This window comes from Onthophagus taurus, chromosome 11 (assembly GCF_036711975.1).
Source record: "Onthophagus taurus isolate NC chromosome 11, IU_Otau_3.0, whole genome shotgun sequence".
In the NCBI taxonomy this organism is placed as follows: Eukaryota; Metazoa; Arthropoda; class Insecta; order Coleoptera; family Scarabaeidae; genus Onthophagus; species Onthophagus taurus.
The window spans coordinates 15988032-16010842 of NC_091976.1; the positions used below are offsets into that span (position 1 = coordinate 15988032).

Consider the following 22811-nt stretch of genomic DNA (forward strand, 5'->3'; position numbering starts at 1 on the left):
TTCTGTGATTATGACCATAACTAATAACTGCCGAAAGTTTAATAACTTTTTGAGAGGTGGTTAATTTGAAAATTTCATGTGCCGCCGACGGGGTATTGAGAGCCGGAAGGGTCTAATTAACTCGAAAACTTTTTGATTCCTCGTTCTTAGTCTGCCCCTTTTCGTTCTTGTTCGTAGCGCACTTCCTCAAAGTCCGACCCGAGTAAATCTCGTACATTTAGCGGGTTTCATCGCGGAATTTGATAGCAATCGCGAACGTGACTCGATGTTTATGGCGGCAATTTGGCTTGACCCCGACTTTTGCCTTCCTTATTTCACCACTAAATCCAGTCGTAGCAGCAAAAGTGTGATGATCATTTGAAGGAGAAATCTGATTTTTATTACCTCTTCATATCTTTATTATTACTATTTTTTGTGCTAAATAAGTCGTCTCAATTCAAATTAAAGACGCTAATTTGTTTAACAAATTTGTTTTTAAAAAAACTACTTTTTGCGCGTTTTGAAAATGTACTAAAAACTCTAAAGAGATAATTACTATCATCACGGTGGATTTTTGTGATTTATGATATTCAAACAACAAAAACGTTATTGATAGTAAGTGCAGATTTGGTTAGAACATTTTATAATAATTAAATTAACACTTGTAGCTTCAAATTATGTGCTAAAATGGAGTGGTAAAACGGGATGTATAAATACCGTGTTCTAAATAGGTTGTATATTCAAAGTGTTTTTAACAGTTTGAAGGTAACAGTTTTTAAAATGAAATTCTTGGTAAGAATTAAAAAATTATTTTTGGTAATATCTCTTATTTTGAACGAATTTTTAGTTCTTTGCATTCGCTTTAGTTGTAATGCTAAGCGTAATTTTTGCTTCACCGGTTCAACCTGATCCAAGGGAATCTTACCATCTTGTTAAAAGATCTGCGGATAATATTCCAGAAGAAAATCTTGATCATTTGATTGAAAAACGTGAAGCTAGAAGATCCGGTGTTATTAAATCGGCTGTTTATGTCGCCAGCATAGGAAAATAAGATTATTTTGTTGTTTTGTTATCTTATCATATCAGAAGATGTATTAACTAGTCCTTATGTTAATGAAATATAAGTTTTTGTTGGGTTATATATTGTTTCATTATTACCTTGCACTTTAACGAAGTTACTTTAAACTCATTTATAATTGAAATCATTTCATTTCGAGGGAATTCAGTTAAATCAACAAAAAAATATTCCACTTTGGCTGCTAAATGTTATAATAAATAATCTGCTTTCACGATAAAAAATAAATTATAATTATCACCAAAGTATAACCATCTAAGATGTTGAGTTTGAAATTTTAATAATATATTAGAATTCCTTTTAGTTTAGTCTTACTCGATTTTATAAAAAGTTATAAACTTTGTAAAAGCTTTCTTTATGCTTATACTTCCCTAATTTTGCACTCACATTACTTTATCATTGTAACTTAAATCTGTCATAGGATTTTTGCCTTAATGGAAAGCTTGTGCCCAACGAACGAAATTGCGTAAGTAGTTACCCAACCCAATCGAACCTCAAAGCAAACCAGTCCTACCACATTGCAATTCAATACATCTCAAATCAAAGCAAGAAGCCTCACAGTAAATCAACCGCAAATTAACCCTATTCCAAACACATTTTGTAGAAGTATATACGTAATCAAATTTAACGTTTTCTTTAGACTTCCACACTTAGACTTCACTTATCGTTTCTAAAAAAACGGAATACTGAAATTAAGCTGCATAACTTTAACACTCAAGAATCATAGCGGGCTACAAAAACAACTAACGAGAAACAAGAAGATTGCAAGAAGTGAACATTAAGCAGAAAAATAACTTTTAATTTGCACAGAAACACAGTAAGATAAAGTAGAAGAGAAAATCATCGCTGCTATATGCAACAAAGAATCTGAGTGCGAACTGGTGTCACTGGCCATACTAACTACCCTACTTAACGACTATCGAATCTGGATCAAATAATGTCCACCTATTTTAATGATCCAACCCTACATCAATCTGGAACAGAAATACCACGTTCAAAAGTATTTCTGAAATATCAAAGTTTAAGATGCTAAAGGATGTTACAAAACTTCGAGAGCCTAACTTAGCGATGTTGTAACATTGTTCGTTTTTGTTGTATAAATGTGAAATGTTGCCCGCATGTTTGTCTTCTTGTTACTGAAGGCTCTTCAAAAAATCCAAACGATTGCTTTGTGCGTTTTCAGACAATCGTAGACAGTGCCACAATTTTGAAGCTAAGCCAGGCTAAAGTAACTCAGAAGGACATCGGAAATATCACCGGAATTTTCCGTAGTGACATCTAATGCACAACCCCTTATTATCGGAAGACAGGTAGCATCGAGTAGCAAGATCAACTCCCAGAATTAAACCAACTTGATGAGATTTTGATGAAGAAAGTGCTTCCTTGGAGCCAGTCTCACTTCAACGGACGCCCCTGGACATTCCAACAGGACTCAGTACCCGCGCATAAAACTAAGGTGGTTCAGCAGTGGTACCGGACCAAGTTTTCTGCCAGGATCACATCTACGGAGTGGCCTCTTCTACTTGCCTGATTTGAACCCCCCCTCGAGTTTTTCGTTTTGTAGCATAAGCCTTAATAACTACTTCCCACCAGAATTTCGACAATTCAGAGTTCCTTCTTTGATTCTGATTTGCTGATTAAATATTTTCAGAAAATTGAATTTTTGTTATACCTTACCTGATGATGTGACATATCCATCGAATAGAATGAACTATGATCTACCAAAATATGCAAAAAAACCTATGTATCCCATTTAAGATAACAATGTTGGTTACCATAGCAAGGATAATACAAACAAACAAATATAGCTAAAATATGTGCCATAATTAACCAGGAAACTTTTATTTGAAACATTTTTCATTTAAATCACAAATGCCGTATTTAGTAGCTATCTTTCATAGTTATGTAACACCCTGTATGTAAACACCTAGAGAAAATGCAAAGACAAAGGAATCTGGAATACCAAAGAAGTCACAGATAACAGCAGAATCTCTATCTGTCATGTTACCACCACAGACACTTCGAAGAAAAAAAGCAACCCTTTAGCCCTTCTTAATATCTTGTCTCTGCAACACAAATAAGTGTTATTCTTTAGCCGAAGCAGTGCTAATCGGAATACCCAACAGTTCCTCGAGTGCTTTAATGAATTAAGGCTCCTATCAAACTCTTTAAAGATCTCGGTTTACAAAACGAGAAACGAAGCAACTCAACAGAAGCATTAACAAAATGTTATTGGCTTTTGCGAATATCTAACGAGCTCATACTAACAAACATCCTACTGCTTGAGACTTCTCTAAGACGATCTTGAAGATTTTTCTAGCCTAGATTTTCTCTAACCCTTTAAAGTTTCACTAACTTATTCAATTTAAATGGATGGACCGCTGATGAGCTAACCATTCAAGCAATACCAACTTAAATTAATTTCCACAAAAAAATATAAATTTAGAAAAATTACAATGATGATCTTTAAGAAATTAAATCAGTAAAACCAGCAGCTATCCTCACTACAATGCTGAACATACAAAATGACTTGCTGAAGCGATATGCAGAAAGTCACTTTAATTAAGGATAGAGACGTTAATTAAAGTGACTTTCTGCATAAGATCTTTCTCAAAAAGGATTCAAAGTATTAGAATGTCTAAAACAGAAAGATATATCTTAAATGAAAATATTGAATAATAAAGGGCCTAGGTTACATCTCAGAGGGATCCTGGACGTAACAGGCACCATCTATGAACAAAAATCTTTGACTAACTCTACCGCTATGAGTGACATTGAAAATCAGCTACTGACTAATACTATATGGCAAGTTAATCAGTTCGATAGGTGTGTAAGTACTTTGTTATGTGTCTTGCTGAAGTCAGATACATAATCAATCATTGAAAGAATGTGAAACTGAAGAAACGTGTCGTAGGGGTTATTTTTAACAATAAAGAAAAAGGGCTTCAAAAACAGTGCCATAAAAAGGGAAGCAAAGAAATAGGCCTATAATTCCAAATAGACCTTTGGCTGCCAGATTTGAAAACAGATAGTTCTAGGAATACACTCATTCAACGATCTATTATACAAAATCATAAATTAACGCTAAGCGAGTAACAGCAGTTTTTAATGACAATACATAATGGTTATCACCGAAAATGAGCAACTGATAATTATAGACCTTAGAACTTACAAAACCTCAATTGGTTCAAATTATAGAAAACCCCGGTAAGAAAGCAAATCATAGATGTAACATGACTTGAGCGAAACTTCATTAAGAAGCAATTTTCTATACTGCTGACTTAAAAAAGATTCATCATAGCTAGATAAGGTATTCTACACGTTTAAAAGGTGCTTTCTGCCTTTATCGTGTCTTGTGTCCCCCGACTCTTCTATAGATATTCAATATCCGTCAATCATACCCAAAGTCCAGAAGCAGCAAAATCTTTCATTATACGTAGATAATTCAGTTAATCAACTCAAGAAAAATTATTTAAAATTTTAAAAATGTTTATTTAAAACTTGAGATATTTTGGTACCTACTTTAACAGCAATAATTTTCTGCGGAGTTCATGATTTAGAAGTAAACTGCAGTATGAAGGTACTTTTGAAGAGTTGATTAAACTTTACTTGTATGTCTTTACAAATATAAAACGAACTAACTGAATTGTGTCATGTTGCTCTGAAACAAACCTATATTTATCATATCTACTAACATAATAGCAAATACATACTTAGCTTAACTTGTATCAGTTACTGTTAAGATATTACAGTCGAAGAAATTAAATCATCTTCATTGTAAAAATCACATTATGATAACAAATTATGACTACATCAGGAATAAATTATGAAATCTCTTGGAGAAAAGAAAGTACTGACTTCATGATTGCAGATATGCTTATTTCTGCGAATGTTACTACAGAAACTTTGAAATAAGTATTTCAGCTACTAAGAATAATAAACTGCCAAGTACAGGAAAAGATCAATATTAATCGTATTTGAAAATTTTCAGAAAACAATATACCTCCATTTCCTCTTCCTCTTAATAAGAATTGCATTTATTTTTAAATTGCTTTTATTAACAAGTGGTTGGTAATAAAGAAGTTGATTTGAAGGATTATAAATTCGGTTTTTAGTTTTGTTACTTTAAACACATCTCTCAGTCATTTCAAGATTTTGTCTGATTTGGATTATGTCGCAAAAATCGGCTTGCAAATGCATACCAAATAAATACCTGCTTTATTTGGTACTACAAACATCGTCAGCTATCGATATTTTAGGTTGATCAGATGATGAAGATTTTCTATTGCTCAATTAAAAGTATGATCATTAGATATTAACACTGTGCTATCTATGTATTTAGAGAATGTACATTTTCTTATTATGACTCTCAGTTATTATAACAGAAACAAAGTTTTTGGAGTCTAGTAGTGTCCAAAAAATATGGGGATATTCATCTTTCACTTTTACCTGCAGTTATCTTTTAGATCAAAAATGGTTTATCAACAATATTAGGAACGGTAAAACACTCATTGCTCTCTCCTTAACAGGAGATCGTATACCATACTGAGCTTGATTGTCCAATTAAGTGAATGGAACAATTTGAAATAGGTCTCTCCCTTGATACCAATGTAATCAGTATTTATTTACTTCATCACTAATTTTCTTAAAATATTCGTTGTTATTTAAATCAGTCCCGGGTATTTTCTACTTTCCTATGTTCGTATGTATGTTATTGAAATTCATTCCTACTGATCTACTTCCTACAACTTCCTGCAACCATTAAAGATCGTATCATCAAGTAAGGAATTGCCGTGCATGTCCACCAAGAATGAAGGCATTCATTATGCATATTATTAAATCTTGTAAATTTTTGTTTAACTAACAAGGACTTTCTCATAAGAACCATTTTATTATCATAACTGATTCTCCTCATACATTTCAGGTATCTTTTTTACAACTTTAGCTTATAATTGTCCAATTGCTGAACAAAGCGAGTTAATACGATTTAGTATCAACAAACATAGCGAAGCTAATCGAATTATCATGTGTAATAATGTGTTTAGGTCGATATTAAGCAAGCTTTTGTTCGGAATTAATTTATGTTGGAACACAGAATACAAACATCAGACACATCCAATATCCGTAATCGTAGCTTGTATTACATATATTGCGGATTAGTTCCATAGGTGAAGGCAATTCAATAGGTTAATGATAATTACTTACATGCTATTTCCAGAGAAAAGAAACCATAGTATTTGCTTGAAAACGATAATCAAATATGGGAGTTTTAAGGAATTGTTTCAGCATGCTTTTTTGTGTCTGCGGCATTGTTCATTGAGTAAATATTAATTATATGATCAAAAATTTTATGAGAATGGTATATTGTTGATCAGATCTTTTCGACTGTAATATATTTGAAATTGATACAAGTTAAACTAAGTACTTGGTTATTATATGGGTAAAGACGATATATTAGGTTTGGTCATAACACAGTGCAGGTAATAAGTTGTTTTTTTTTTTTTAAGCATTTTCTTCATGTGTTAATTTCTTCATTCCCTGTGCAATTATACTTAGTTATTTGAGTTATTTTTGAATGACAATAATTTTATATCCAACACACTTTTCTGGGTTCAGTCCATATCTTTGTAAAAATATGTTAATTTCACTTGTTAATGTTTTTATATTCATAGTATTTAATTCTTAGCATTCCAGGAATTCTTCCCGTAGAGTCGTTATTTTCTTACCGGAAAACCTTAAGCCGATCGATTCTTTGACTGACATATAGACAGTCTCATCATCTAGCATAAAGTATGCATAAACTTAATACAATTCATACAATTGTACAATCAATCAAGTAGTGTCATACAATTAATAGGCTTTGTATTTCCTTCGAAAGAGCCTTCGTGCTGCAGCTTACCTTTGGGCGGTAAATCATTAATTTCTTGACCGTTTGTTATTTTCTCGGACTTTCCATTAAAACCCATTATAGGAAACATTAGTCTATTTTTTGCACATTGTTGATCCTTTTGACCTCCTTCTCTTGACATTTCTTCGGAATGTAATTCTTTCATTTAGCACACATGATTTGTCTTGCACAATTTTCAGTAAGATGTGAATTACATTTCTCGTAATGAATCGGAAGTGAAGGAGTTAGATAACTTTTCTGTGTAGAAAAATGCAACTTTGTATTTTTTTAAATGAAGCACACAGCCTCTGGTTCTTATATAATTCTTATATTCTTCTTCTTTCTAATGACTTCTCGAGGTCGAGTTTGATCGATTTGGAGTGAGTTCTTATAATTAACATTTACCAAATAGTTTAGAAGATGATGATTTAAACAGACTTGAACAAGTTTTTTAAATACGACATTTTAAATTCTAAACGTAAATATACAACGACATTCACCAAAAATAAATCATCCGCAATATGGTTTTCGGAGAACAACGAACTACGACATATTGCATCTAACGGAGCATTGGTAAATGCAAGATTAACAAATCCCAAGTCACATTGTGGTCGACAGCTAACCTTAAATGCACATTGAGACGTTGTCATACTTGTTGTTAAAGAACATATTGAGAGTCTAATTATACACATTTCAATTTGTAGTAAAGAAAAGTGCCTTGAACTTTGTTGCGTACAACTGTCGTTACTCAACACCATATTGATAGGGATTTATTTATTATGATAGGGATTTTACAATCGTTAAATTATATATTACCACAGTTCCTGTTAAATTTAAATATTTTTTGTTAAAAAATTCTCTTTGATAAAATCTAACCCACTCAAATCATTATTGTAAGTGTTAAATCAAGTGAATTTTATTTTGAAGTACTTTACATAACAGGTCCTGTGTATCAAGTTAATTAGGCTTTAACATGCCATTAATCTTTTTCTTATTGGCTAACGTTTGATGTTAATGTTCCGTTAAGTTAACCTAATGATACGTGCCGCTAATCGAGTTTAAAAAAACTGGACGTTGTTGTCAATCACTCTTATGATAAATCGCATACGATCCAACAAAACGATGAAAATACCGATGAAAAAAAAATGAAATGCATTTCAAAATATACAAGTTAAATGGACAATCAAATAACAAACATTAAAATGTTAATAGGAATGCTGTGTACGCTAGAATTTTGAGTAATCGTTAAAACTTCCGAGGTTGCTTAGTAAATTTTACTGTAAAACCTAAAAAATGCATATCGCCGCATTCGCAAATGAGATTATCGTAAAAATTGGAGAATAATCCGTAGTAATTCCGGTTACTTTCGATACGGAGTTAGCGGAGTTTGCACGATAATCCCGGACTTACGATTCACCATAAACGTAAATCCGAGTGTTGAATTTCAAGCACTTGAAAGGTTCAAAAAGCCATTGATTTTTAATTTTGAAAATGACATACGGATTAATGGAAATCATTGTGGTATTAAATGCAATAAAAGTGTTATTTTAAACCTCAATTACATTGAGCTCGTTTAATTAAATTAAATAGCTTAGATTGAAATGTTTCCTTTATTTATTTAGTAACAGCAACGTGCCGTTTTATACCACGACGGTTCATAAAAAAGAAGGTACCGTTAAAATTTTATTTTGCTTTGGAGCAGTATTGCTGCTCATAGAGCTTTGCGTCAGGCTGTTATGTACAGAACAAGATACCTGACATTAACTACTTTTTGCGTTTAGACAATTTTGACACAAGAAATGGAAGATAAGCGAAAGAGACGTTTTTTTTAAATTGCTGTCAAACTAGAAAAAGCGTTTAATCCTGGATATGTGAAAAACTATGCATTTATGTTTATACATAAATTTAATTTCAAGATTTATCAGACTAACACGGAAATTTCTAGTTTAAGTTTTATTTCCAATTATATCTATTTTGAAAATGTTGTTCATGAAGTATTTATTGGTGTTCGATTAAAGTTAATTTAGACAATGAACATATCATTCCAATCTAATACAACCTGATATAGATAAGCAGTAGCAAACATATCATTAAGCTCGGATTTCCTGCTCATAGCTACAGAATAAATTTGGCACAAGAAACAATTACAAATCAGTATCAGCAAGTTATTGCAACACACTTTTCTGTACATATTTTTCATATTTTTCACATAGTTTATTTTGTAGCGTGATGAATACTGAAAACAAATTTGGGTACTTTTATACTGCAGCACTACTTTAACTATAAACATGAAAGCTTGTTTAGGCAAAAAAAAAATAGTGCTTGTTGCCTTTGAATTGTACTCAAAGTCATATTGTCGTTATTTTTGATCAATATTTAATATATTTATACACATCAAGCACAAGTTGGAATTACGATCATATTGTTACTAATATAGCAATCTACAAGTATTACCGAACAAAATTTTAATTCTGAATTTATCTTGAATCAAAGATTTGAAAAAAGCCAGGCTTGTTGAGAATGAAAACGAACCAGGTGGTAGCAGTTCTATATGTGACACATTTCGCAAGTGGAATCACAACTGACAACATCTTTACAAGCTTATAATCTGCAGAAAAGCTTGCAAAATTCTTATATATCTACAGTGTGACCCGTTTGAAAGCGGAACACCCTCGTAAAATTTGTATTTATTATCCGATTTCGATAATTTTTTTTTTAATTGTAGAGCGTAAAAAACTGAATCTTAGGACAAAGAGTGATATTTTTCTTAAAAAAACAAGGCCTACTATTTCACTTTTTAGGTGGTAAAAATGAAGAAATCATATTAGGAAATTTTTTACAAAAAATCTGAGTACACCACTGCATTAAGCACCTTTTGAAATGGGCATATACCAAATTTCATCAAAAATGGTTACAAATTAACACCGTTACAGATAATTGAAAAATACAATAATTTAGGAATTTATTTGATCAGATGGAGTAAACCATGACAAAAAAGGAAATAAAATACAGAGAATAATACAAAACTATTTAACAGAAATTCAAAAAATTGAAGAAAAAAACAACATTCAAAATATTAATAGAAAATAAAAACTAGTTAAATGTCTGTTGCTTCCACCAATCCACCGTTAGGTTCGATACATTTATTGTATCTTCTTCGTGCATTCATTGTTACATTCCTCAGTTGCTCTGGGGTAATGTCTGCACATGCCTGAACTATTCTAGCACGCAGTTCATCTAGCGACTGTGTCCTTGACCTGCAAACTTTCTGTTTAAGGATTCCCCAAAGAAAAAAGTCGAGTGGTGTCAAATCAGGAGATCTTGGCGGCCATTCAATAAGATGACTATTTCTTCCTATCTATCGTTTTTTCAAATTTTCATTTAACCAACGCTTTACCACTACTGCGTTATGCACGGGAGACCCATCTAATTGAAATTTTATATTCGCACATATCAGAGGTGGTAAATTGTTTAGCGCATTCGAAAACTCATTTCTTAAGAAATACAAAAATTTTGTTGAATTTAAATTGCCCACAAAGAAAAATGGACCAATAATTCTATTGTCAAGTATTCCGCACCACACATTTATTTTATGCGAATACTGTCGCCTTGCGTTGATGATCCACTCTGGATTTTCTGTGCACCAATACCTTGAATTTTGCAATGACACCACGCCATTTGTTGTAAACGTGGCCTCATCGCTAAACAAAATTTCCCTTAAAAAGTTTCTGTTTTCCAAGTATAAGCCCATTCCTTGAGCCCATAAACAGAATTCTAGTCTTCTCTCTTCGTCTCTTGGTTCAAGAGTGTGTAGAAATTTTGGTTTATAGGGTTTAATTTTATTTTTTGTAAGGCACCTTCTAATACATTCTCTTGAAATATTTAAATCTATGGCAGCCGTTCTCAAACTCGAATGAGGGTTATTATGAAAATATTCCACTATTTGATTATTATTTCTAATTTCCCGGCGTGGATTTTGAACTTTCAGAATTTGTTTTGATACACTGCCTGTATCGTTGAATACCTTATTTACCCGGTGAACGGTGCTAGCACTAACCGGAGGCATATCTGGATGCCTGTTATTAAATTCTATAGCCGCTTTTCTTTTCGAAAGAATATTATCGCCAACAAGGCGTACAATTTCAACTTTGTGTCTAACACTTAGTCGTTCCATAATTACACCACTAAATTGCTCACATTTTATAAAATTTTTATAAGCACAAAACTGACAGAAGTAATGCTTTAAATCACTTTCATAGAATTCAATTCTTTTTTTTTTATTTCCATGGTTTACTAGATAACTATTTTTTTATTTCCATGGTTACAAATGTAAATAGTTTTTGTATTATTGGCTGTATTTTATTTCCTTTTTTGTCATGGTTTACTCCATCTGATCAAATAAATTCCTAAAATATTGTATTTTTCAATTATCTGTAACGGTGTTAATTTGTAACCATTTTTGATGAAATTTGGTATATGCCCATTTCAAAAGGTGCTTAATGCAGTGGTGTACTCAGATTTTTTGTAAAAAATTTCCTAATATGATTTCTTCATTTTTAGCACCTAAAAAGTGAAATAGTAGGCCTTGGCTTTTTTAAGAAAAATATCACTCTTTGTCCTAAGGTACAGTTTTTTACGCTCTACAATTAAAAAAAAAATTATCGAAATCGGATAATAAATACAAATTTTACGAGGGTGTTCCGCTTTCAAACGGGTCACACTGTATATACTTAGCAGAAAATAACGACCGATAATCTATCATCTAAAAAAGTCCAATACAAATATTCATAGACCAATGTGTTTTGATTTTGCCGACGTGCTAATAACGATGGTGGTGATTCCTTATTCCTTGAAAGGTGAAAAAATAAAACATTATGGAAAATGTTAGGATTGTAACAAATTTTGTGTAAAGCCCATGTGAAAGTTTACTCTTAGTAGATCATCTCCTGTATACAAAATATGGTACAGGTTTGTATCTTTCCATTTTTTGGCAACATATTTGTACTGGATTATGTTCAACATCCTGCAATACTGTTATTTCTGTTGCTATATAAGTTTTCGAATTCGATGGCATATAGTACGTTTTAGAATGATACATCCTGTTTCCACAGAGTATATTTTTACATTTTGAATTTATAAATACTGGAAGCTATGGCACTTAAAACACCACTTGACTCTATATAACCCTCTAATATGTAAGACTGCAACTTTATATACATCGGTCTGAACCTTTATAATTCCTCGTAACCCGTCCCGTCGCTTCTACGACACAATTTATTAAGGTCATGATCTTCTATGTTTAAAAATCGCCTTTACTTCTTTGTTAAACTCTTCCCGCTAAAAATCGCTGCATTGCCCCCTTGTCAATGTTCTTGTTTACTACATAGATTACATCATTTTCAGTGAGATTTGGTTCGTTCAAGAGATATCTGTTTCAGGATATCTATATCCTATCCCGAAGCATCCTCTATAAGTACTCTTTTTAGCTTTGAGATCGTTTTCAAACTTAATCTTTTTTCAGCCCTCTTCCAAATCTCTACTTCTATTTTAACTTCAACTTCTACTTGAATTCTTTATTTGCTACCCAATCCATTCTTGATATTTCTTTCTTTCTCCTCCCAAACATCACTTTCTTCCAAGCGCTCTTTCATTATGCAAGTTCCTTGACCGTTCTTATAGTTACTGTTTCTAGTTTTCTAAATATAACTAGTAATTTTCCGTTTATCCAACGCTTGACTCTTCGCCATCTAATGCATTTGACACTACGCTGTAGATACTCATCGATGAAACCGCGGTTCCTTGCTTTTTATAATATTCCCCGATCTCTGCCTCGTTTTAACAAAAATTTTAAATTGTTTTATGATCTCGATGACGACGGTTCGGAAATCGTTTTCTGTACAAATAGTCGACAGAAGGATTATCAGTTTATCATTATAAGCAAGAATTCAACAAGTACCCTCTATTGGTATACCTGCCATTTTGAATTTAATAACCTATCATCATTATTGATGAGCTTTATTATTAAGTTCTAGATTAAGTTTTAGTTTTCTGTTGTAGAACTTGCAGCGCCTTCGGAGGATGCAGAAAGTTTCTCAGTTTTCTACCTATGACATCCCAAATATGCCCAAATGGTGGTTCAGGATAGCCATGACAGGAGATTGACAATAACTTACGCAAATCGATGTATCAAATGTCTTGCAATATGGGGACAGGCATTATCTTACTGGAACAAAAGGAATAGAAGAATATGGTGTTCTACCACCTCATCCACACATCATTGGGTGTTTATGCTAGTTGGGAGGTATACCATATGCAAACTTCATAGTTTAGTGCATAAGCCTCGTAACAGAAAATTCAACATTACGACACGCGATGTTCCCACGTGTAGCATGCATCCCCAAATCGAACTTGGATTTATTTATGAACAATACTACACTCTGGAATCTGACGTGGCATACTTTAGGTTCCAGAGCAACTTCAAAACTATACTGTCAGTGTTGAGGTGTTAGTGGTAACACAAGATTGCCAATGATCAGTAATTGATCAGCTACTGGAAAATCGAACTCTTGTTGCCAAAGTTGAAGATGAGTGTCCTTCTCATCTATTCTTCTTCCCTCGCTATTCTTCTTCTGTGACGCCTCTTATTTTCCAATTTTCGAGATAGTTGCACGCATATTATTATCTTTGGATTTCCTGAATTCATCATGTATACATGTATATTTAGTTTTACAGTGTGTTTTAATCGGTTGAACTAACCCTTACTCGATTAAAAAGTACGTACTTGACTTTTCATCTTTGGCTTCTTCTTTCAATCTTTCAATGCTTCATAAGATATGAAGCTACGATAACTTTGGAAATGATTTGTTATGAATCATAACACATCATCTTTTAATCAATTAAACAATTCTTTACTTACAATTTTTTCGTAGTCTATTAACACAATTTGCTAACTCACTAATTTTCATTTTTCCATCAATACTTTGATAATGTTAGGCTTATAATATAATATCAACGTATTCTTTTATACTAAGTGTAGAAAAATCATTTTTACTTCGTCAATTCTATATAATGATACGTTTTTAACGTGTTCGAATGAAACGTGTTCATAAGTATTTTCGCATGTACAAAATTGACTAGACCACTGTGTCGTTTAAAAAAGGGAGGCGGAATAAGAAAAGTCACGTAATGACTAGTTTGTGTGAGATGGGAAAAGGGTGGTGTAATTTGGAGTATTACTGTATTTCTAAAGTTACTAAATATATATTTTGAGGCCAACTACCCCAGCTAGTGTGATACGTAATTTTTGGAAACAAGTATTACCAACATTAACTATACACGCTTCTAATACGGTTCTCACCCACCCAGCCTCTATTTCTTACCGGTGTGAAGACAGCAGTAAAAGATAGCAGTAAAAATTTCCGATGATACCCGAACGCCCATAGACGTCCGTAATACCGGACACACGGGGGCCCAATTTTTTCAAACAAAGAAACATTACATTATCAACTTAAGAAGTTAATTACAGTATATTAAAAGTAATTAGACAAAATTAAAATATATTTATCACTAATATCAAGGTACAATCAGCAATTTTAATTAAAATAACTGGCTCCAGCTCCCGTATTGGTTCGAAGATCCGAACTAAACTTTATATACGCCTTCTAGGCATGATAAGAAGTATATTTATCGAAAGAAATTCCGCTTGCAAAGGGTCCGCGGGGGTGAACTACCCCGCAGTAGATTATAATTTACTCTACCGCCCTTATTCGGTTGAAGATCCGAACCAAACTTTACACAAATCTTCTAGACTACATTAGAATCAAATATCCGTTAACAATTTTGACTTGCATAGGGACCGCGGGGGTGAACTACCCACCAGTAGATTTTAATTACCCCTACCGCCCTTATTCGGTCGAAGATCCGAACCAAACTTTACACAAATCTTCTAGACTACATTAGAATCAAATATCCGTTAACAATTTTGACTTGCATAGGGACCGCGGGGGTGAACTACCCACCAGTAGATTTTAATTACCCCTACCGCCCTTATTCGGTCGAAGATCCGAACCAAACTTTACACAAATCTTCTAGACTACATTAGAATCAAATATCCGTTAACAATTTTGACTTGCATAGGGACCGCGGGGGTGAACTACCCACCAGTAGATTTTAATTACCCCTACCGCCCTTATTCGGTCGAAGATCCGAACCAAACTTTACACAAATCTTCTAGACTACATTAGAATCAAATATCCGTTAACAATTTTGACTTGCATAGGGACCGCGGGGGTGAACTACCCACCAGTAGATTTTAATTACCCCTACCGCCCTTATTCGGTCGAAGATCCGAACCAAACTTTACACAAATCTTCTAGACTACATTAGAATCAAATATCCGTTAACAATTTTCACTTGCATAGGGACCGCGGGGGTGAACTACCCACCAGTAGATTTTAATTACCCCTACCGCCCTTATTCGGTCGAAGATCCGAACCAAACTTTACACAAATCTTCTAGACTACATTAGAATCAAATATTCGTTAACAATTTTGACTTGCATAGGGACCGCGGGGGTGAACTACCCACCAGTAGATTTTAATTACCCCTACCGCCCTTATTCGGTCGAAGATCCGAACCAAACTTTACACAAATCTTCTAGACTACATTAGAATCAAATATCCGTTAACAATTTTGACTTGCATAGGGACCGCGGGGGTGAACTACCCCGCAGTAGATTATAATTTACTCTACCGCCCTTATTCGGTCGAAGATCCGAACCAAACTTTACACAAATCTTCTAGACTACATTAGAATCAAATATCCGTTAACAATTTTCACTTGCATAGGGACCGCGGGGGTGAACTACCCACCAGTAGATTTTAATTACCCCTACCGCCCTTATTCGGTCGAAGATCCGAACCAAACTTTACACAAATCTTCTAGACTACATTAGAATCAAATATTCGTTAACAATTTTGACTTGCATAGGGACCGCGGGGGTGAACTACCCACCAGTAGATTTTAATTACCCCTACCGCCCTTATTCGGTCGAAGATCCGAACCAAACTTTACACAAATCTTCTAGACTACATTAGAATCAAATATCCGTTAACAATTTTGACTTGCATAGGGACCGCGGGGGTGAACTACCCCGCAGTAGATTATAATTTACTCTACCGCCCTTATTCGGTCGAAGATCCGAACCAAACTTTACACAAATCTTCTAGACTACATTAGAATCAAATATCCGTTAACAATTTTCACTTGCATAGGGACCGCGGGGGTGAACTACCCACCAGTAGATTTTAATTACCCCTACCGCCCTTATTCGGTCGAAGATCCGAACCAAACTTTACACAAATCTTCTAGACTACATTAGAATCAAATATCCGTTAACAATTTTGACTTGCATAGGGACCGCGGGGGTGAACTACCCACCAGTAGATTTTAATTACCCCTACCGCCCTTATTCGGTCGAAGATCCGAACCAAACTTTACACAAATCTTCTAGACTACATTAGAATCAAATATCCGTTAACAATTTTGACTTGCATAGGGACCGCGGGGGTGAACTACCCACCAGTAGATTTTAATTACCCCTACCGCCCTTATTCGGTCGAAGATCCGAACCAAACTTTACACAAATCTTCTAGACTACATTAGAATCAAATATCCGTTAACAATTTTGACTTGCATAGGGACCGCGGGGGTGAACTACCCACCAGTAGATTTTAATTACCCCTACCGCCCTTATTCGGTCGAAGATCCGAACCAAACTTTACACAAATCTTCTAGACTACATTAGAATCAAATATTCGTTAACAATTTTGACTTGCATAGGGACCGCGGGGGTGAACTACCCACCAGTAGATTTTAATTACCCCTACCGCCCTTATTCGGTCGAAGATCCGAACCAAACTTTACACAAATCTTCTAGACTACATTAGAATCAAATATCCGTTAACAATTTTGACTTGCATAGGGACCGCGGGGGTGAACTACCCCGCAGTAGATTATAATTTACTCTACCGCCCTTATTCGGTCGAAGATCCGAACCAAACTTTACACAAATCTTCTAGACTACATTAGAATCAAATATCCGTTAACAATTTTCACTTGCATAGGGACCGCGGGGGTGAACTACCCACCAGTAGATTTTAATTACCCCTACCGCCCTTATTCGGTCGAAGATCCGAACCAAACTTTACACAAATCTTCTAGACTACATTAGAATCAAATATTCGTTAACAATTCTCACTTGCATAGGGACCGCGGGGGTGTACTACCCACCAGTAGAATTTATATTTTTTATCCAAATCTAATTTTTGTTTTCATTGTTTCATTTACTTGTTGGTATTTTTGGCAAATTAAACCTAGTAAACCAAAAGATAAGAATGTCATGGCCTTCTAACAAAAACACATGGTTTTTGGAAATCTATGTATGATTTTGATAAATTTATCAATATTAGGGAAACTACAATAAATAAGTATATGAATATTTATAGATAATTTGTAGAGAATAAAATTCCCTTCTGGTAGGCTAAAAAAATTTGAGGGGTTCCATTTAAAATTTTCGATTTTTTTACTGTAGCGAGCTATCAGCGAATTTATCTTTTTATGTTGCTAAGTTATTTATTACTATGTTTATAAAAAACAATTATTATTATTAATTTCGTAATAACGTTATCATTAAAATTAAATACATTTTATTACAACAAATTTTTTTATAAAAAAATTAAAATACGCTTTACACTTACCATTGAATATGCAGAAACGGTAATATAAACCTGTATGCAGAAACCTGTATACAGGTTTCTGCATACAGGTACTGTAATACTGTAATAAAACAAATGATAATTTATTTGACAACATCTGAAGAGTAAACGTACCAATTTAGAGCATTTTCGAATGAAGGTTGCTGAGATATGGGATTATAAAGAGCATAATAATAAAAAGTAGCATATAGTATAATTTGCCAAAAGGAAATTCAAATCAAAATAAGTCGAAAACGAAACATGTTAGGTGCTAATAACTTTTATCAAAGTCAACCTATTTTTTGGTTTAGCCCTGCTTGATTAAAGACTAATTTTAAACGTATTTTCAATTTTTAAAAAACAAGTGAGCCTTGACAGTGAAAGAAAAACTCTTTTTGTGGCAGCTAAAGTACCTTTTCTGTTTACAGTACGTGAAAGTGTTACTAAGAAGTTTTGTTCAGAATGAAAAACTTTGATAAAAATCCATATCAAACAAAATTACTTTCCTGTCAATGTTAATCTGTCAAACTGTAATTTAGTAAACTTAAAGTGTTTTTTAAATACAATATTAATTAAAATTAATTAAAAGAAGTACTTGTTGGCGTTTAATCAAAAGATTTCTTACAGCAGGAAGTGTTCACTATACGAGAAAAAATTATGATGAAACTGATTTCTTTTGTCTTCTTTTGTGGGTGAATAAACAGTTAATTTTTTGTGAACATTTTAAGAACGGTTTGTTTATTTCTCCCGAACAATCTGAATCTCAAAACAAGAAATCGTTATAATGTACTATTGACGAAAATAATAAACAATGGGTTTTATCAAAGTACGCCGATGATTCCGACAATTTGCATATGGTCATAACTTTTCATTCTGAATAAAATTTCTTAGTAACATTTTAGCATATTGTAAAGTGAAAAGGTACTTTACCTGACGAACAAGAAGTTTTCGCTTCAGTATCAACACTCACTTTTATATGTTCTAAATAAGTTTTTAACCAAGAAGGGCTAAATCCCAAAAGATGACAATTAATATCGACAAAATTTTAAATTTTATAAAAGTCGTTTTACCTATCCGGGAACACACTGCATATTAAAATATAAAAAATAAATAGCTGTTAAGAATATATTCAGCAATGTAAAGCAATGTTGCTACAATAATTATTTGAGTGAATAGGCGATGAAATTTCACCCTAACCACCAAAGTAGTTTTATAATATTAAAATAACATACATTCCAAAACCGTTGAAAATTGTTAACGGATATTTGATTCTAATGTAGTCTAGAAGATTTGTGTAAAGTTTGGTTCGGATCTTCGACCGAATAACGGCGGTAGGGGTAATTAAAATCTACTGGTGGGTAGTTCACCCCCGCGGTCCCTATGCAAGTGAAAATTGTTAACGGATATTTGATTCTAATGTAGTCTAGAAGATTTGTGTAAAGTTTGGTTCGGATCTTCTACCGAATAAGGGCGGTAGGGGTAATTAAAATTTACTGGTGGGTAGTTCACCCCCGCGGTCCCTATGCAAGTCAAAATTGTTAACGGATATTTGATTCTAATGTAGTCTAGAAGATTTGTGTAAAGTTTGGTTCGGATCTTCGACCGAATAAGGGCGGTAGGGGTAATTAAAATCTACTGGTGGGTAGTTCACCCCCGCGGTCCCTATGCAAGTCAAAATTGTTAACGGATATTTGATTCTAATGTAGTCTAGAATATTTGTGTAAAGTTTGGTTCGGATCTTCGACCGAATAAGGGCGGTAGGGGTAATTAAAATCTACTGGTGGGTAGTTCACCCCCGCGGTCCCTATGCAAGTCAAAATTGTTAACGGATATTTGATTCTAATGTAGTCTAGAAGATTTGTGTAAAGTTTGGTTCGGATCTTCGACCGAATAAGGGCGGTAGGGGTAATTAAAATCTACTGGTGGGTAGTTCACCCCCGCGGTCCCTATGCAAGTCAAAATTGTTAACGGATATTTGATTCTAATGTAGTCTAGAAGATTTGTGTAAAGTTTGGTTCGGATCTTCGACCGAATAAGGGCGGTAGGGGTAATTAAAATCTACTGGTGGGTAGTTCACCCCCGCGGTCCCTATGCAAGTCAAAATTGTTAACGGATATTTGATTCTAATGTAGTCTAGAAGATTTGTGTAAAGTTTGGTTCGGATCTTCGACCGAATAAGGGCGGTAGGGGTAATTAAAATCTACTGGTGGGTAGTTCACCCCCGCGGTCCCTATGCAAGTCAAAATTGTTAACGGATATTTGATTCTAATGTAGTCTAGAAGATTTGTGTAAAGTTTGGTTCGGATCTTCGACCGAATAAGGGCGGTAGGGGTAATTAAAATCTACTGGTGGGTAGTTCACCCCCGCGGTCCCTATGCAAGTCAAAATTGTTAACGGATATTTGATTCTAATGTAGTCTAGAAGATTTGTGTAAAGTTTGGTTCGGATCTTCGACCGAATAAGGGCGGTAGGGGTAATTAAAATCTACTGGTGGGTAGTTCACCCCCGCGGTCCCTATGCAAGTCAAAATTGTTAACGGATATTTGATTCTAATGTAGTCTAGAAGATTTGTGTAAAGTTTGGTTCGGATCTTCGACCGAATAAGGGCGGTAGGGGTAATTAAAATCTACTGGTGGGTAGTTCACCCCCGCGGTCCCTATGCAAGTCAAAATTGTTAACGGATATTTGATTCTAATGTAGTCTAGAATATTTGTGTAAAGTTTGGTTCGGATCTTCGACCGAATAAGGGCGGTAGGGGTAATTAAAATCTACTGGTGGGTAGTTCACCCCCGCGGTCCCTATGCAAGTCAAAATTGTTAACGGATATTTGATTCTAATGTAGTCTAGAAGATTTGTGTAAAGTTTGGTTCGGATCTTCGACCGAATAAGGGCGGTAGGGGTAATTAAAATCTACTGGTGGGTAGTTCACCCCCGCGGTCCCTATTCAAGTCAAAATTGTTAACGGATATTTGATTCTAATGTAGTCTAGAAGATTTGTGTAAAGTTTGGTTCGGATCTTCGACCGAATAAGGGCGGTAGGGGTAATTAAAATCTACTGGTGGGTAGTTCACCCCCGCGGTCCCTATGCAAGTGAAAATTATTAACGGATATTTGATTCTAATGTAGTCTAGAAGATTTGTGTAAAGTTTGGTTCGGATCTTCAACCGAATAAGGGCGGTAGAGTAAATTATAATCTACTGCGGGGTAGTTCACCCCCGCGGACCCTTTGCAAGCGGAATTTCTTTCGATAAATATACTTCTTATCATGCCTAGAAGGCGTATATAAAGTTTAGTTCGGATCTTCGAACCAATACGGGAGCTGCAGCCAGTTATTTTAATTAAAATTGCTGATTGTACCTTGATATTAGTGATAAATATATTTTAATTTTGTCTAATTACTTTTAATATACTGTAATTAACTTCTTAAGTTGATAATGTAATGTTTCTTTGTTTGAAAAAATTGGGCCCCCGTGTGTCCGGTATTACGGACGTCTATGGGCGTTCGGGTATCATCGGAAATTTTTACTGCTATCTTTTACTGCTGTCTTCACACCGGTCTATTTCTTGAATACCTTAAGTCACCCTTTAACGTTTAGAATGTTTATACATATTCGCTAGTGATGTATTTTTCTCATTCATGTTAAATCAACCCTACGAAGTTGGGTAATAAGAATGGTAATATTAAATTCATTGCATAATTAACCAATTTGAACCTACGGATTTTAATTTGTTTTTTCTTTAATTTTTGTAAAAACAACATACTAACAAAATTAATGTTATGCTTTGTAAATTTGCCTCGTACAGGGATAACGGGTCAGAATGGGTTACATAATAATTAACATTTAGATATGATGACCCTTGTTAAACACGTTAGTCAAAATGATAGATTTAACGCAACTCAGAAACTTAGGGAGGAGGGTATATTTTCCCTTATACCTCGAAAACCAAAACTGATGTTTTATGTAAACGCTTACCCGAGAGTTCCATTAAGGTAGCTTAATGCATCACTAATCAAGGATGAAGAGGGTGATGAATGGAATATTAGAGTAGTCTAGCCAAACGGCACTATTTTATAAAATCAGTACGGCTATACGTAATATAGAACATCATTTAGGAACATTAGATTGACCATTACCCATCTCGGTCGTTGGATAATGAAGATCGTTAGAAAATTATTGATCTAAAACTAATGAAATGGCTAATATATAAGATATGAAGAAATTCAAATATTATTTATACGTTTTATTCAGTATGTCAAATATAGCTTCACTTTTATACATAGCCTATATGGAGTTAAACTACATGTTTAAGATCACTTGTCAAAATGAAACAAATAAAATTTTTTCCTACTTATAAATAGAAGAAACAAACGCCTTTTTGAACTTGATCTATGTCATAGTTGTTACATAGGCGTCGAGCTGGCAAGATCTTGTGGTTTATTTTATATCTACGTTTGTACGTCTGTGCTATAGCACCAGAATTTAAATATTCACCACGTAAGTTTTGCTACGTATGTGGCAACCATCTAAGATATTCAATAAAAACTTCATTGGAATCTAATATCTGAACTTATCAGGTATACAAGTCGTTAAACTAAAAAAACCCTTGGAAGCCAAGTAACACTATACTATACAGAAGAATATTGCTATTCTAATACAAAATCTAATTTAAAGCTTCAAGTGGATAATATACATGACACGAGAAAATGAAATTTCCTGTTCCGGGACTACGGTGTAACCCAAGTACTTGCTCAATATTTGTATTCTCAATTTGTAAATCACTTTGTTGCATTACATATTGTCTAAATTTTGTTTTGATTTTATCTATCTTCATTTCGAATTCTTTCAAAAATCTCATTCCATCTATTTAAAATTTCTTTTACATATATAGTATTTAATCTTCCACCATACCTTCCTTAGTCATGAATTCCCTTGATTTAAAGTTTTTATATATTAAGGCTATTTCCATAAATCATCTATATAATCCTCAATATATTTTGCCTAAGTACTCTTTTCTGTAACATTGCCCACAAATATTGGCATATCGAGATGTTCACAATGAAGCTAAAAACCTTTAAATTTTGCTGCATACTCTTTTCAATAAGTTAAGTAATTTT

General features: G+C 33.9%; 1 protein-coding gene and 1 long non-coding RNA gene across 4 annotated transcripts in view; one reads left to right on the forward strand and one right to left on the reverse strand.

Annotated features, from left to right (window-relative positions):
* The window catches only part of LOC111418519 (protein Fe65 homolog), a 112342-nt gene that overhangs the window by 69297 nt on the left and 20234 nt on the right, over positions 1-22811 (reverse strand). The gene's annotated exons all lie outside the window — the stretch shown is intronic.
* LOC111417289 (uncharacterized) lies at positions 543-1118 on the forward strand. The gene is made up of 2 exons (XR_002706673.2): positions 543-771; positions 827-1118. It is a non-coding gene; the product is annotated as an uncharacterized lncRNA (long non-coding RNA).